Source organism: Trachemys scripta, chromosome 1 (genome assembly GCF_013100865.1).
Source record: "Trachemys scripta elegans isolate TJP31775 chromosome 1, CAS_Tse_1.0, whole genome shotgun sequence".
NCBI lineage: Eukaryota > Metazoa > Chordata > Testudines > Emydidae > Trachemys > Trachemys scripta.
The window spans coordinates 232899119-232913733 of NC_048298.1; positions in this window are offsets into that span (position 1 = coordinate 232899119).

The following is a 14615-nucleotide window of genomic DNA, read 5'->3' on the forward strand; positions in this document are numbered from 1 at the left end:
AGTCCTTATACAGAGTCCTCTGCTCATTTGGGTGGAAGCTGAGCCCCTCTTCCTCTGAAAGTCTTGGTCTGAGGATGGTGAAAGCCAATCCTGCCAATGGAGTGTGCCAGTGGGCCCTCGGGAGGTTGTCCCTGGAGTCCTGGATTGCTTTAATCTGGCCAGCAGCAGAGGTTCTGGAGTGTCACAGTAAAGGCTGTTCTCTGGACATTTGTATCTTGGATGATATCAGGAAATTCCACATCTCTCACAAAAAGGACTGCCCTCACGAGGTTTTCAATTGATTTGTAGACCAATGATAATTCAGTAAAAGAAAGGTAATTAATTAAGTCTCTGGTTTCTTATAAACCCTTTTACAGTATCAGAAGCCTTTGATGGGAGCTTGTTGGAAGCAGCTTAAAAAAATTAAGTACAATATTGTGAAAATTTACCTTTGTGAAAACATTGTTGCATTTAAAACAAAAAACAAATAAACAAGAAAACCCCAAAACAAAACCCCACAAGCTTCTTTTGCCCAGGGAATGTTCTGTGGAACAGTGATACCAGACTGATTAATTTTTGCATTTTACCCCCTAGTAACACTATACTCCAAAGAGAAGTTACTCCACAACTATATATGGGAGTAACCTTGGAAACAACCACATCAACTTTAGGAAGATAAAGTCTGCTCTTAAAATATGCTACATATCAGTGTAGCTTTCTGGACATCTTTAACACTATCTTCAATAATTTTTCAAGGTAATTTGTCCCTGTGAACTCTACATAGAATTTGTTCTTTTATGGCAGTATAACATTTGCATGTAACAGATAAGGTAAAAGGCATGCGGCCATTTCATATCACTAAAAAATTATGATTGTATTGCAGCATGATATGCTTTTTAGCATACAAAGGGTTAGCACGCATCATTAAAAGAATGAGCAAGCTTTTGATTTTAATTGTAATTGTAATCCTCTCCACTGAAGCCTCAAATGCATCATTTGAAATCTAGCAGAGATGTGAGTTTTTACTGCAGCCACTTTACGTTTGTGATACATTAAAAGGTGTCATCCAACTGAAATGTAAATCACTGTTCTTGAAACCAAATTACAAATGAAGATGACAGGGCAGCACACTAGCGCTGAAGCCTCGGAGAGCCCGTCTGAGCCAGTTTTCTTTCAGGCCCAAATTGCAGCAGCCCTGTTATCATGGGTAATAGGGTGCTGCTAAGGCAGGTTGATTACAAGGCTACAGTAAACAATCCTTTTAAATGCAGTGGCTGAACAGAAGTGCACACACAACATTAATCAACTGAATTCAAACAAAATCACAAGGGGAAGTGGTTGGCCGGCCCCGGTTTGCTTTAACTCACACAGCAAGTGGCCAAAGTGCAGGGCTCTCGGGTGATAACACCATTTTTCATCCCTTCATAATCAACATTAACTTGTGTGAAATCCTAATTGCAATCCCTGCAATAAATAAATAAACAAACAACATTAACACTGTGTGCTCATTTCTATCATTTGAATTAAGAACAGGTTTAGGAAATGTTGTATTTTGATGCCTGTACTATTTTTCATCATCTTAGATTGTGGGCTTCTGGGGCATGGACTGCCCGTTTTATTGGTTTACCTGGAGAATCATACAATGATCCCTGATAATGGGTCTCTCACCCCATCACATTAGAAAATAATCATAAATAACTTGTATCTTTCCCCAATTTTTATTTTAAAGGGCCACATTTTGCCCCCTATTAAAACTCATCCTATCTTGGCTTATTACACTATTCAAACTTGTTAAAAATCATCTTGTGTGCTTCTTGCATTTACAGTATGCAACGTCAGTAAATAGGCTCTAAAATATGGGGAATGTTTAGAAAAGTTGCTCAATGATGGGTGGTGGGGGGGGGGTGCATCTTTCAGAAGGCGAGTGGTGCAACACTAAAAAGAGGAAAAGCTGTAGGAAAGAGCAAGGTACAATAAATAGCTTCCATTTAAAAAATAAATAGAGTAATTTAAGTCTGCCTCAAAACAGCTTTAAATAATGCACTCTTCACTTATCCTGAATGATAGCAGAATTCCTGACTCTCGCTAGCATATAGCAATTCCATGAAAGCCTAGCTACATGTAATCATATACCAGGGCCACATTCAGTCATTCTATTTATTTTGTACATTTTTAATTTTCAACTGCATTTCCTTTAAAGGAACATCTGCTGATGACTCATTTCAGTATTTAAAAAGAGAACATGTGAATGTAGGCGTGTCACAGAGTGGTCGGAAATGGTATTTCAAAACGTTGCCACTTATCAGAGTTTGAATCCTAGGGCCCTGGATGGAGCAGGGACGTATTAATGAATCGTGGTGCCATTTGCCCCTAGGCTGCTGGTTAAAATCCAGCCCAGGTTGGGGCAATAGAAAGTTACCACCGCCTGCTGGAAGTCAGATGGCCTATACAAAATGAGTTGTTAATTTCTCCGTCCATTTCCCAATGGAGATGTGTCCACATGAACAAAACCTCACCACCACTATTGGTGTCCTTTTGGAGGCCTCAGAAGATTGAATGGGCAGGAAGAATGAATTACCCTCATCTCCAGAAGCGGATACTCTAGAAGAAGGTTAAGGCAACTTGGTGGAGTAGCTGGCCTCTATTCCAGGAGAATGGGCTTAGCCAAGGATTCTTTTCCCCTTCATGCTGAAAGAGGGAGGGGGACTTGGAGGCAGTTTTGTCCCCTTCCCTCTGACCCACAGGACAAGGAGCATTAGAGACAGCAGGTCTGGCACAGTAGAGCAGGGTAGGGTGGGTAATATAGATATGTGCTCTATAAGCTCTGGTTTCCTATGGTCGACAGAACTAGAGGAGCATCAGTTGGTTGTTCTGTGAAGCTCAGCAGTTGTCTTTGTATTCTTTTGTTAAAAACCGGTTTTGGGGCTTTTTGGAGAAAGACACACAGATGGCTATGTGCTTAGCAGACATGGAGACGTTAGTTTCCCCTCTTCCACACACTGGATGCATTTTATGCTTTGGTTCAAAAATGGTTAGTGTAAATATACCACCTGTGGAACTGATTTGGTTATGGACAAGACAGATCACCATAATCATATGTCATATTCCTGGTGACATGTTTATGTGGGAATCCTGCCATTCGATTTTACTGCCTTTGTATTTCAAGCATCTATCAGGGAAAAATAGGTGCAGTGTCTGTATATTGAGCTAAATGAAAGAACTTCAAGAGACTGGCAGACACCTACAGCTGACCACATTCTAGGAAGGGTCCTGATGATTGCATTTAATTGGTTGCTTCTGATCACACATTTGGAGTGGTTTACACGGCTAAGGCAGGCAAAGTTATTTTATGGCTGTATAGGGAAAACCAAAAGCTTTGTTAACATGGTTTATACAGATAAATTCACAGAGTGCAGCAAGCATGTGATTTCAACAGACCACACTAATGCAAAGCTAGATAATGAATCAGTGACTAGAAAAATTAATGAGATGGGTAAGTTACTAGCCCACAGAACTGGAGGCTGAAGTTCTCTGTATTCACAAAATAGGTACAACTTGAGCAGCTGAACACTAGGCTTCCCTGCCAACAAACTGGGGGACCAGCACTAGGAGTGAAAACTGGTAATTCAGTCCACTTACTCCTAGGTTTTCCATTGGCCCATTCAATCAGGATAACAACCTGTGGATTTTTGGGAGTGTTGCTTAGTAGGGACATGACATGGATACTTGTGTAAGCAGAGTCAGGATGAGCTCTACCCTGACACCTGGTGGTGAATTATGGCGAGTGTGGAAAAGAACTCCAGGGGCTGATCTTGTTTGCATAGGCACACCCACCCGCCTGGTATGAAACAACAGCAACTGAAAGTGGTTACTTCGGCTGGTGTGGGATCCCCAGTTTCTCTGTTATTGGGGCAGGGAGAATAAAGTTTTGTTACCCTGATTCTCTGAATCAAGGCCAGTGGAACTGTTGTATGACTATAGGACTCACCATTACCTAAGTAGCACTTGCTTGACAAGGGGCATGGGTTACAAAACCTAGTGAATTGAGAGAGGTTGGGGGCAGATATTTGTACCTGGTAGTATTGGCTCCTTTTTGTAGCCTGAAACACCAATTGCACCTCCTCCTCTCTCCACTGTTGAATGTCAGAGCTAACTTTGATTCCATTAGGAGTCTAGTTACAGGCTGCCGAGCTGAGTTCACTTTGGGCCAATAGTGCACCAGCACTGGGATTCCCCTACTACCAGCTGAAATCACAAAAGAGCTAAAGTTACCAAGAGCTGAGATCACTGAGGCTATGTTAACTAGTGGGGGAGCCTGAAGCTATATTGCTAAGCGGCTGGCGGAGCAGCTAGCAGAGTGGAGCCTCGGGGGGCCGGTTGGAGTGGAGCTGAGCGGCTCACAGGTCGGTGAGCGGAGTGGCTGGAGGAGCAGCGAGCAGAGCGGAGGCTTGTGGGAGCGGCCCAAGGGATGGCTGAAGTGGAGCAGAGCTGATCGGCTCACAGGTCAGTGAGCAGAGCGGAGCAGCTGCCAGAGCAGTTCGTGGGACGGCAGGAGCGGCTCACGGGACAGCTGGTGGAGTGGAGCGGCTTGTGGTGAAGGCTGTGACGGAACCCCATGGAGAGGCAGCTGGTGGGCCTCGGATCACGTAAGGTGCCCCTTAACACCTTGCATGCCCCCCCCCTTGAACTCTGGGGATGCACTGACAGAGACTTTGGGGGGTTGTTGGACTTTTGGGACTTTGATGATTCTTGGGTTGCTGGTTTCAAGAACCAACGGGAAAGGACACGGCCCAATCTGCTGGAGTGGGTCTTCGCTCATGGTTTGGTCTATGAACTCTAGTTGTGGTGTTTTCCCAATTTAATGCTATGTCATTTACCTCATGTTATTAAACATTTTCTGCTACACTGAGGCTCTGTGCTTGCGAGAGGGGAAGTATTGCCTCTTCGAGGTGCCCAGGGGTGTGTGTAAGATTTTCCCAGGTCACTTGGTGGGGGCTCGAGCTGGTTCTGTGTCACGCTGTTGGGAAGGGACCCCTATGTACTGAACCTGGTGCTATCAACTGGCCAGGCAGAAGGGTTACACTTGGTTCAATGGAAACTAGACTGAGACCACCAGTTCAATTAACACAGGCATCTGAACTGCCATTAGATGGTAATAACTTTCAGGAACAAGAATGGGAGTGATTATGCTAATAGCAGTGTTAAGCTTCTGAGCATGTCCTAAGCGAACTAGAGCAGACTCAGTCTGGACTGAATGCTCATTAAAGGCTAGATTGTGACTTGGACTTATACATCCATGGAAAGGAGGAAGAACAGCCCCCTTACACTGGCAACCCAGAATTTGGTCATAGAAACATAGAAGTGGACACTGTAAGCCATCTTACCACCCCTACCTTGGAGCAGTTGTGTACTAAGGATTGAGGGTGGATCCTGGTCTCTGTCCCTCCACCACACAGGCCAGTTTAAGTGAACCAGCATAATGTGTCCTAATTTGTTGCTGATATTGGCAGCTGCAAATCACTACCCTATTGGAGCAAGTGGGAAGTGGGGATGGAATTATTCCTCGGAGGGAATTCTGATGCACACTGCCTCCTGGGACTACTTTTGAGGAGGTGCTTGCTCAGGGCTGTGCCGAAAGCCATAATCTCTCTGTGCTATATCTTCTCTTCAACTAGCCAGACTCGAGGGTTTATTCACCATGACCTATCTTTTCTTTTAATTATGGACCCCAACATGCAGTGACACGACTGACACCATGGTGCAATGGTGACACAGTGAGATCTTCTCTCTAAGAAGCTCCAGGGAGCCGTGTGCCAGAGATCCACCTGGGACTGTGGGTAGCCTGATCCTTTTGGAAGGATGCCAGTGGGCCCCACTCCTGAGCAGCTATGATGCTCTTTCCTAGGGAGGCCATAAAAAGCCTGCTTTCTTGTGGGCCATCCATGATTTGCTTTTGGGAGGTCACAAGTGCAGAGGCAGTGTTTCCTGGGGGATTTTATTTTAAATTCACGTATGGACAGCTTGCCAGCCAATTGGATTATGGTCCTGGTGTGCCGGGTATGTGCTATAATAAAGCACTGATGTACATTTCATAATTTCATAATCATTTACCTATAATAAAAATAAAACTATTCATAATTCATGTTAAGCACAAAATGTTTAATGTTTCTGTATTAATATGACCTGTCATAAAACGATGGTTAAGTTTCATTAGACAATAACAGAGCTAGAAGGAATGGGTTCAGATAGTTATAAATGTTTATTCTTTCCCTGCCACTTTTTTAATGTTCATACTGAACAACTTTTCATGGGAACGTAACATTTTCTTAAATTTTTCAAAACATGTCTTTAACAATCAAAAATACTTAGCATTGTACACAAATGAAGGGGAACATGTATTTGAACAGAAATTCAATTCAACTACAGAGGCAGCTGACAGCACAAATTTGTAACAAATTGGGCAATCCAAGATGCCGTAGTCCAGAACTGTAGGAAACACAAGGATCATTTGTGCAAATGGAGCTGAAAAAATATGCCTGTTTTCACTCAGCGATAATAATCCTATACCTGGGCCACAGGATAAGGCCTGCTTTCTGGGTTCACGACCATTAAGAAACAACTCTCTCATTGTTACTTTACTTGTGGAGGGTTTACAAATGGTAGGCTCTACAGGAAGCAAAGATGTGGGAATCATTTAGTGCAACCCTACACTTAGACAGGTGCCACTCTTAGACTTTTTAATTGATCTCATTTGTTACTTATACCTGTAAATCGCACTGTTATCATCTCCGAACAAGCAATGGAAACCAGAATTTGTCACTGAATAAAGATAGCAGAACAAGTCCCTGAATGGACTGGTCATATAGATTTACTGGCTTAATTACACAACAGTACATTAGATTGAAATAAGATACCTGGAAAAATCCAAATTACATGCAGGCCTCTTGTTTCTTTATACCACATTGACACAAAACACGGTTCAAATGCTACTGCCAAGACAGAGGACAGCCCATGTTATAGTTTTCTGAGAGAGAGAACGAGAGAGAGTCAGGCCTGAAGTTGTAAAAGGTTCTTTTGTTACGATGCAGTAAAATGAATCTTAAGTTGATGTGAAGGCCTAGAGGATAGTAATGTGCACTATCATGCAGGAGACTCCAGTTCCATGGCAACTTCAGAAGGATGGTAACTGAAGAATTATGAAAGCAATGGCGGGGAGCACTGAAGATGTGGCAGTCTCAGGCTGTCTACGCTACGAGCTCTGGGTGTGATTCTCCTTCGCATGCACACATGGCCACACTAGCTCTCTTTGAGCCAGCATGAGTACAGTGTAGCCACAGTAGCATGGGAAGCATCAGTGAAGCCATAGCTGAGTTGTGAGTGGTACATACCCACCGGTTTCAGGTGGGTTTGTATTTAGCATGGATCAGTCAAACCTCCCTGGCTCTGTGATATCTCCACTGCTATGTATAGTCACACTCGCTCGATGAGAGCTAGCATGAGCATATGTACGTGAGCTTGCAGTGTACACGAGCATGCGTACATGAACTCGTAGGGTAGAGACAGCCTCAGATATTTAGGAAGGGCCACTATGTAGTATACTTCAGCAGCACCTAGTAGTGCTATGGGAATCTGCCCAGTTCTGTGATGCTAGAAGGATTATAAAGAGGAAAAGGCAGCTCAGAATAAAAGGGAGAAATAAACCCTCTGAACTGAGGGTGTACTAGGGTGATAAAGGTTTTAGAAAGGCTAAATCTTCATTCTAGGGAAAGAATGAGGAAAATTGAGGGAAAAAATGAACAAAGTCCAAAAAACAGCTGACATGGTAATTCTGTATTTTATTGAACATGATTAATCACTATTTTGATTAATACTCCTTGTGAAATGAGGTGGCACTGTACTTGCATTGAAAAAAGTGTAATACCTGAGATTTCCCACGTTTTTATCTTATTGATAGGATTTGGGCCAGAAGACTAATAGTTCCTCCCCTTCCTTTTACTCAGTATCTAAATGGAGATGGGAAGTAACGAGAGAGAGAAAGAAGAGAGAGTGCATTCCTTTTCTTCTTCTCAGCAGTCCATTGGGAGGAAAGGTAAAACGCTGTTCTCAGACTCCAAGAGCAGCTATTAGGGAAAAGAAAGGAGCCAAGGGAGAGATAGCAGGAGAGACATAGGGCCAGAGAGTTCCTATTTGAAGCAGTATAGCAATAATTGCTTATTCTCCTCCCCCCACACACACACACATTTTAAAGGTAGGGAATCTGAGGTCCAGAGAGGTTAAGTGACTTGTCTAAAACCACACAGCAAATTAATTGTTAACCTGGGATTTGAATTTAGCAGTTTTTGGTTCCTGGAGTTGTGTTCAGTTCATTGAACCACACTCACTGTCCCATCAAGTTTGCATAAAATACACGATCCTGGTAAATCCCATGGTTTAGTAAACTGTGTGGATCACCTGCATTCTACCCAGTAAATGACACAGCAACACAGTAATAGTTTTGTAACTGAGCGAGGTTACCAGATGTGCACTGGTTAGCATGACCATGGTAATCCCAGTTACAGGGCTTTTCAACCAGTAGTTGCACAGCATATTAAATATATGAAGCACAGTAGTGGTTGCAGTCACACTCTGGCACATGGCACATGTGTATTTGTGAAGTGAGAAAGGCATATCATACACCAGCTTTTTGCTTTAACATGCTGCATAAACTGCACTATGCCTGTGCTCGATTGTGGCATGATGTAATAATCCTCTCATTGTATCCAGTCACAGTTCTTTAAGCCAGTCATATAAAACTTGTCCCCCTTCTGCTAGCTATATTCAAGTCATGGTTATGTAGCAGAGAAAGGAGCATATGCAGTTGTTCTATTGAGTTCTGATTTTGGGATGTGTTCTGAAGACTAGGAACCTGTTATGCAAGTGAATGCAAGAAAGATACAGAAATCTGAATCTGAGAAGTGACAAATGTACAAAGCCAGTAAGAGTACAAAGCCAGCTGATGGAAGCCTAGTTAACCAAAACTCTCGATTGTCCTTTGGTGCTGCAATATACGCTTCGCTTCACTCAGTGTTCCCCAAATCTGGAGATAATGAAGAGCTGTCAGTTGGATTCCTAAAGGCCAGTTGGCTGAAGCAAAGAGCAGCTCATACTGCCTCGCTGCACTCTGGGACTAGCAATAGTGCACCACTCTTCAGTGCTGACTTGCCTGGTGGAAGCCAGCCATCTCATTTGCACTGTGCTGTGGGCCTGAGGAACCCACAGTGCAGTCTCTCCTCCCATTTCCTATTCTCTGCGCTCAGGCGTTGGGGGGTGGGTGTACCCAAAACACAGCCTCATTGTAGGCCAGGCAGGGAGGAGCCATCTGATTCCTTTCAGCTCTTCCCAGGCCCCGCAGAGCACGGCCTCTCCTTGCGCTGCCAGCTATCTGTAGTTACTGCCCACCAGCTTTACCAAACTCAGGAGAGCCACTCATGCTTGGACATCAGAGTAACACAAGTCATAGCACCATTCACATGCCCTTTACCAAAGCAAAACACACCCCTAGGTGCACATCCTTACCTTTACGATGCCCCCTCATGCCCGGATGCAGCATTGCAGGCAGACTTTGCCTCTCACGCACCCTCTAATGGCTACTTTCTCAGCCTCAAGGATCATTCCTGGCTGGTCCCTTCTCTGACTTGTCTCATAAGGGTCTTTTGTGGCTCAATTCTTGGGCCAAGTCACTAACAATTGGGTCCTTTCCTTTCAACTCTGAACAATAAGTCTTCTGCCACTCCTGGTGCTTGACTTCAATTCTTCCCCCTTGTTGGGTCACTGCTGCTCCCCACATAGGCTTTTCCTTGCTGGGAGTCTAAGTCCTGCTTAAACTCACCTTTTGCCCCTCATGGCCTTCTATCGTATTTCTTGGTCCTCTAGACTCTAGCTTAGGCTCCTCTCCACTCTAGAGCCCAACCAGAGGAGCTAACCCTGCCCCTGTAGCTCTGCTTCTTAGTCACAGCCAATCCCAAATGACTGGACCTTCCCACAGAGAGGGAATGCCTCTCAGTTCCTCTCTCCTAGAGGCAAGCTTTGGCTTTCCCTTAGCTACTTATACAACCTAGCTCTGCCTCCTCTGGCCAGGAGGCAGTTAATCAATTACCTCTCAGGTGCAGAGAATAATTAATTAGGTACTTTGCCCACCTGCTCTAAGGTTTGCAACCTATACTGGCACAAAATATGTGGAGCTAGGGAATCCCCTCATTCCCCCCACCCCCCCCTTAAAAGTCCCCACAGAGTTTGATAGAGTATGGATATGCTGGCAAACAAGTAAAGTGCAGTCCATATGAGGTCAAAAAATAAAGTTGGTAAACATAGACTGGAATTTGTAAGGCAATGGCAGAGACTGTAGTCTTGAGCAAAAATAATAAGAGTAAGAAATGTAGAATATTACAAACTATGGCTGGGTCTGTTAGAGGGCTAAGACAGCACACCACAAAATGGGCGAGGCAGGTAACAGAAACAAACAAACAAACAAAAAAAGAGTTAGAAAAAAGCAACAGAAGCAATAGAGCATAGAAAGGGCAAGCTCTGCTAGCAGGACAGAAAGCAGTCCAGACACAGGATATGTCACAGCAAGCACAAGAACAGAGTAGAAAATTGGAAACACCTGTAGAGACTATGCAAAGAAGAGCAGTGCCATCCCCTGTTATAAACCTTGGTGGGCAACAACAAGCTTCGGGGACTTATACAGTGCCTGAAGGATGGGGACAGAAATGGAAAAAGATGGCCCTAGCAAAACTAAAAGATGGAATATGGGATGTTTGGAATGGGTGTTGGAATGGGAACATGTGGAATGACCCAGACCAATAGTCACCAGGCAGTCCCTGGGCAGGGGCCTCTGCACTGCAACCACCACTAGATAATGAGAACCAGGTTCTGGCAAAACTGAAACCGAAACCTAGAATGGTGCCTGTTAGAATGGGAGAAGTAAGTGCAAAGGGAGAAGAATTATCAAATGATTTGACTAGATTGGTAGATAAGATGGATGGGGAAACACCTAAGAGCACCTAAGAGACAGAGGCTGTGATTTGTTTGTGAGGGTTGGAGGAATGACACTATATAATAATAAACCATGAGTGAGTGGTTTAACACCTAGAATTGATGCATTAATGCATGGCATTGCACAGAAATAGTTAACTGCAGCAGGGAAGGGCACTCCTGCAATCCATTTGGTATACAGACAAAAGCAACAGATGCTGGGGGAACACATTCAGATTTCGCGGGAGAAGGTAGTAACCCCCACTCTCCTCCCAGAGCCAGGCTAAAAACCAGAGGTCCTGGTTCCCAATCCCCTGCTCTAACTCACGGAACCCTACTCCCCTCTCAGAGCTAACAACATAACCTTCTTTCTCCATTATAACCTCTCTCAGTTTGCTAAGGGCTGCTATTCTGCTGTTGCTCTCCTGTGTCTGGAGCTCCTGTATATTCTGCACCAGCAGAGAGTGCAGCATGTTGATTCAGCACACCTCATTACTCATACAGAAAGACCACAGGCTTGGATCAGTGGTGAAATTGCTTGGCCAGGTTTATTATTGACAAAGCATGGTACTAGTGCCTCGTAGGAGCTACAGGTACACTAACACATGTATGTCTGTGACAAAGGTACCAGCTCAATCAACATAACATCATGCTGTCCCTAGGCCAGTACAAAGATGTCTCTCCTTCCACTCTCCTTTTAAATACTGATGCAAATGAGTTACATAGTACCTTCCACATGCTTTTCATTATTACCTGCCAGGTCAAAGAAAACGTCCTCATCCATTAGCCTGTCATTCCATCCTTAACTTGCAAGAGGTCTGTGTGTCCTGTTACCATCTCTTAGGAATTTGCTTACGTAATTACTGGGGAGGTCGGTGTGTTCTTATACCATCCTCTCGTCAGGAATGTGCTTATTTGGTTAGCCAATAGCTGGTGTGTTACTATTCTGCCAAGGCCAGGCCTACTTTGGTTCATAATATTAACCATGCCTAGGACTCTAGCAAGGCCTACATTGGGGTTAAAACCCATCACACACCCATCCCTCATCCTATGTGGATGAGGGAAAGGTGTCCTTTTCATAGATAACCGTGTGGCTCCCCCTTGAGTATGCTGCAGGCTCACGGAGCCCAAGCTTCTGTTTGCAATGTCATTTGTAAGTTGCTCTACCAAATACAGCCTTGAAAGTAGCGTATCTGGCTTGAAACACCCTCCTTTTCTCCAAATTATGCTCTGCCCCTTTGAGGTTTTAACAGACATACATACTGACCACCAGAATGAAATCCATGTTAATTGGAATGAGGTAGAATTCTGAGACACAGAGACCCCTGCCTGTTCTGCAGTTGCTTGGGATCCTATACTTTCCTCAGACATGTACAGCAGTTCTCAGGTTAGAATTTAGCCCACAGTTTCAACAAAGTTGACAATGGATTTTTTTAAATTTTCAAATCAGTCCAAAATTCTATTTGGCCATTTCTAATTTGCTTTAAAATAAACTTTTCACATTTCATTCTATTAACATTTTGTCCGGATAAATTCTTAACAAATCAATATGTAATTTAGTTGACTCTCTCAACAAAAATAAAACATCATTGGCATTTTGCAGTTCAAAACTGGATCAGAAATTGATCTCACATACCTTTTAATCCAGTGGATCCCTTTTTTATCCCTGTTAAAAAAGAAAGGGGAGGGGAGAGAGAGAGTTGGATTATTTCTTGTTTTAGTGTTTCTGAGCAGTATAATTCTACCTTTGTACTATAACAAACTGCTTGCATTTCATTGTTTGAAAATTCTCTTTGCTTATCTACATGGAATCTTCCGTCTCTTAAACTTCATATAGTGTAACTATGAAATGTGGCATTTCTGTCCTGCCAATAGTATGGAAATAGGTTGCACCTGGGTCATATATTAGCTCCTTAGTCCCTTTATTAATGTTAATTTGTGATCTATCACATACTGACAATATAGTTGTTGGTCTTATTTAATTTCAGTTGGTTTAACAATCAGAATTGCACAACAATTCAGTCACATTTTATGTTGGCAGTTGAGTAGTAAAATAATTAAACAGATTTTGCAGGTTTGAAGTTTAAAATTTCCCAGTGAGATTGGTTGAACATTTTTCCATTAAAAAAAAAAAGGAATCATAACAACAAGATGAAGGTTTTTACCAGACAAGGAACAGATAGGTTGGCATATGCTTTTCTAATCTGCAATTGCACTATGCAGAGCATATGCAGTATAAAAGAGCAAGCAGTAGATGACTCAGCCTCTAAAATAACTATCAAGGCACAGATCTGGAAGCTCAAAGCACCCAAAAGTGAATTAGAAAAGAGATAAACTTTTACAGGATTTAATATAGGTCACAGATATTTCCTTATGTTGGGTTTTGGGCTAGACACACGTGCATCTCAGAATGCCTTAAAATATTTTACCCTGTTAATGTCTACTAGGAAATGTAGGGACAAGGAGGTTTTATTAGCTTTGACAGGGAAGCAACAGTTGGTTTAGTGTGCACAGCTTAGTTATAGTGGTTCCTTCTTTTGTGCAGTGATAAGTAGTATATAAATTGAAAACTCAATATTTCACTAGCTTGAAGTACAAGAACTGTCAAAGCTTTATACTCAGAAACTCTAAATATAAGAGTTCTTCTATAAAAATAGCTGATAATGAAAACTGATGTGGAAATTATTGCTACCTGGCAGTGTATTTCTGACTCCACAGTTATGTTTTTGAGGCTCATGTGCAATTAGCCAGTCCGTTATTTTATCCTAATGTTCTAATAAATCACTTCACCATTTTTCTCTCATCCATCATCTACTTATCTGCCTCAAAGTCAAAATGGTACCAATTATTAATCAAGGCCAGTGGCACCCGCTCCTGCATAGGGACACCATGTTTCAACTGTCAGGTGGCATCCATCCCAGCCTCTCTTTGTCAGCAATAAAGAAAATGAAATTGGACTAATATGAATCTCATTTCTGCCCTGATTAAAGGCCTACATTTTCCCTAGGCATTGCCTGACCAGGTCCTGACTTGTGAGATATTCAATGTTCTTGTAATGTCATTCGGACAGAGTGCGCCTGTCTCCTTAGGTCATTGTTCTTCAGATTCACTTGTTTTACATGGAATATAGGCTAGAAAATCTAGACTTCCTTTGGGGTGTTAATTAAGAGGAGCATCCAAAATTAATCAGCAAATTCACTAGGGCGAAGGGGAGCTGTCTGAAGGCCTCGATATAAAATGCGCTTCTAGTGCAGAGAAATGAGCCTTCGGCTATTGACAAAGAGAAAACAAGTGCACAGACGGTGATCTGACACAAAAATTCATATACGTATACAATTTTACATTCATTTTCCTTGTCAGCTTGTCACCTTTAATTATAAAGGTTGATTCGCTATTTGGCAGATCTGAAAATTGTAAACGCTTGGCCATTTGAATATCATCATATGGTCAATGTCTTCGAAAAAGAATGACACAGGAGCACACCAGTAAGGGAACATTGTAAAATCCAAACTAAACATAAAGATAGTTCTTTATTGGTCAACTTGAAGGATTTTGCTTGTCCTAATGATAACTGGGAATTTGCCTGTGAAAGCAAATGTCACATATAAAGCATTTACAAAGAA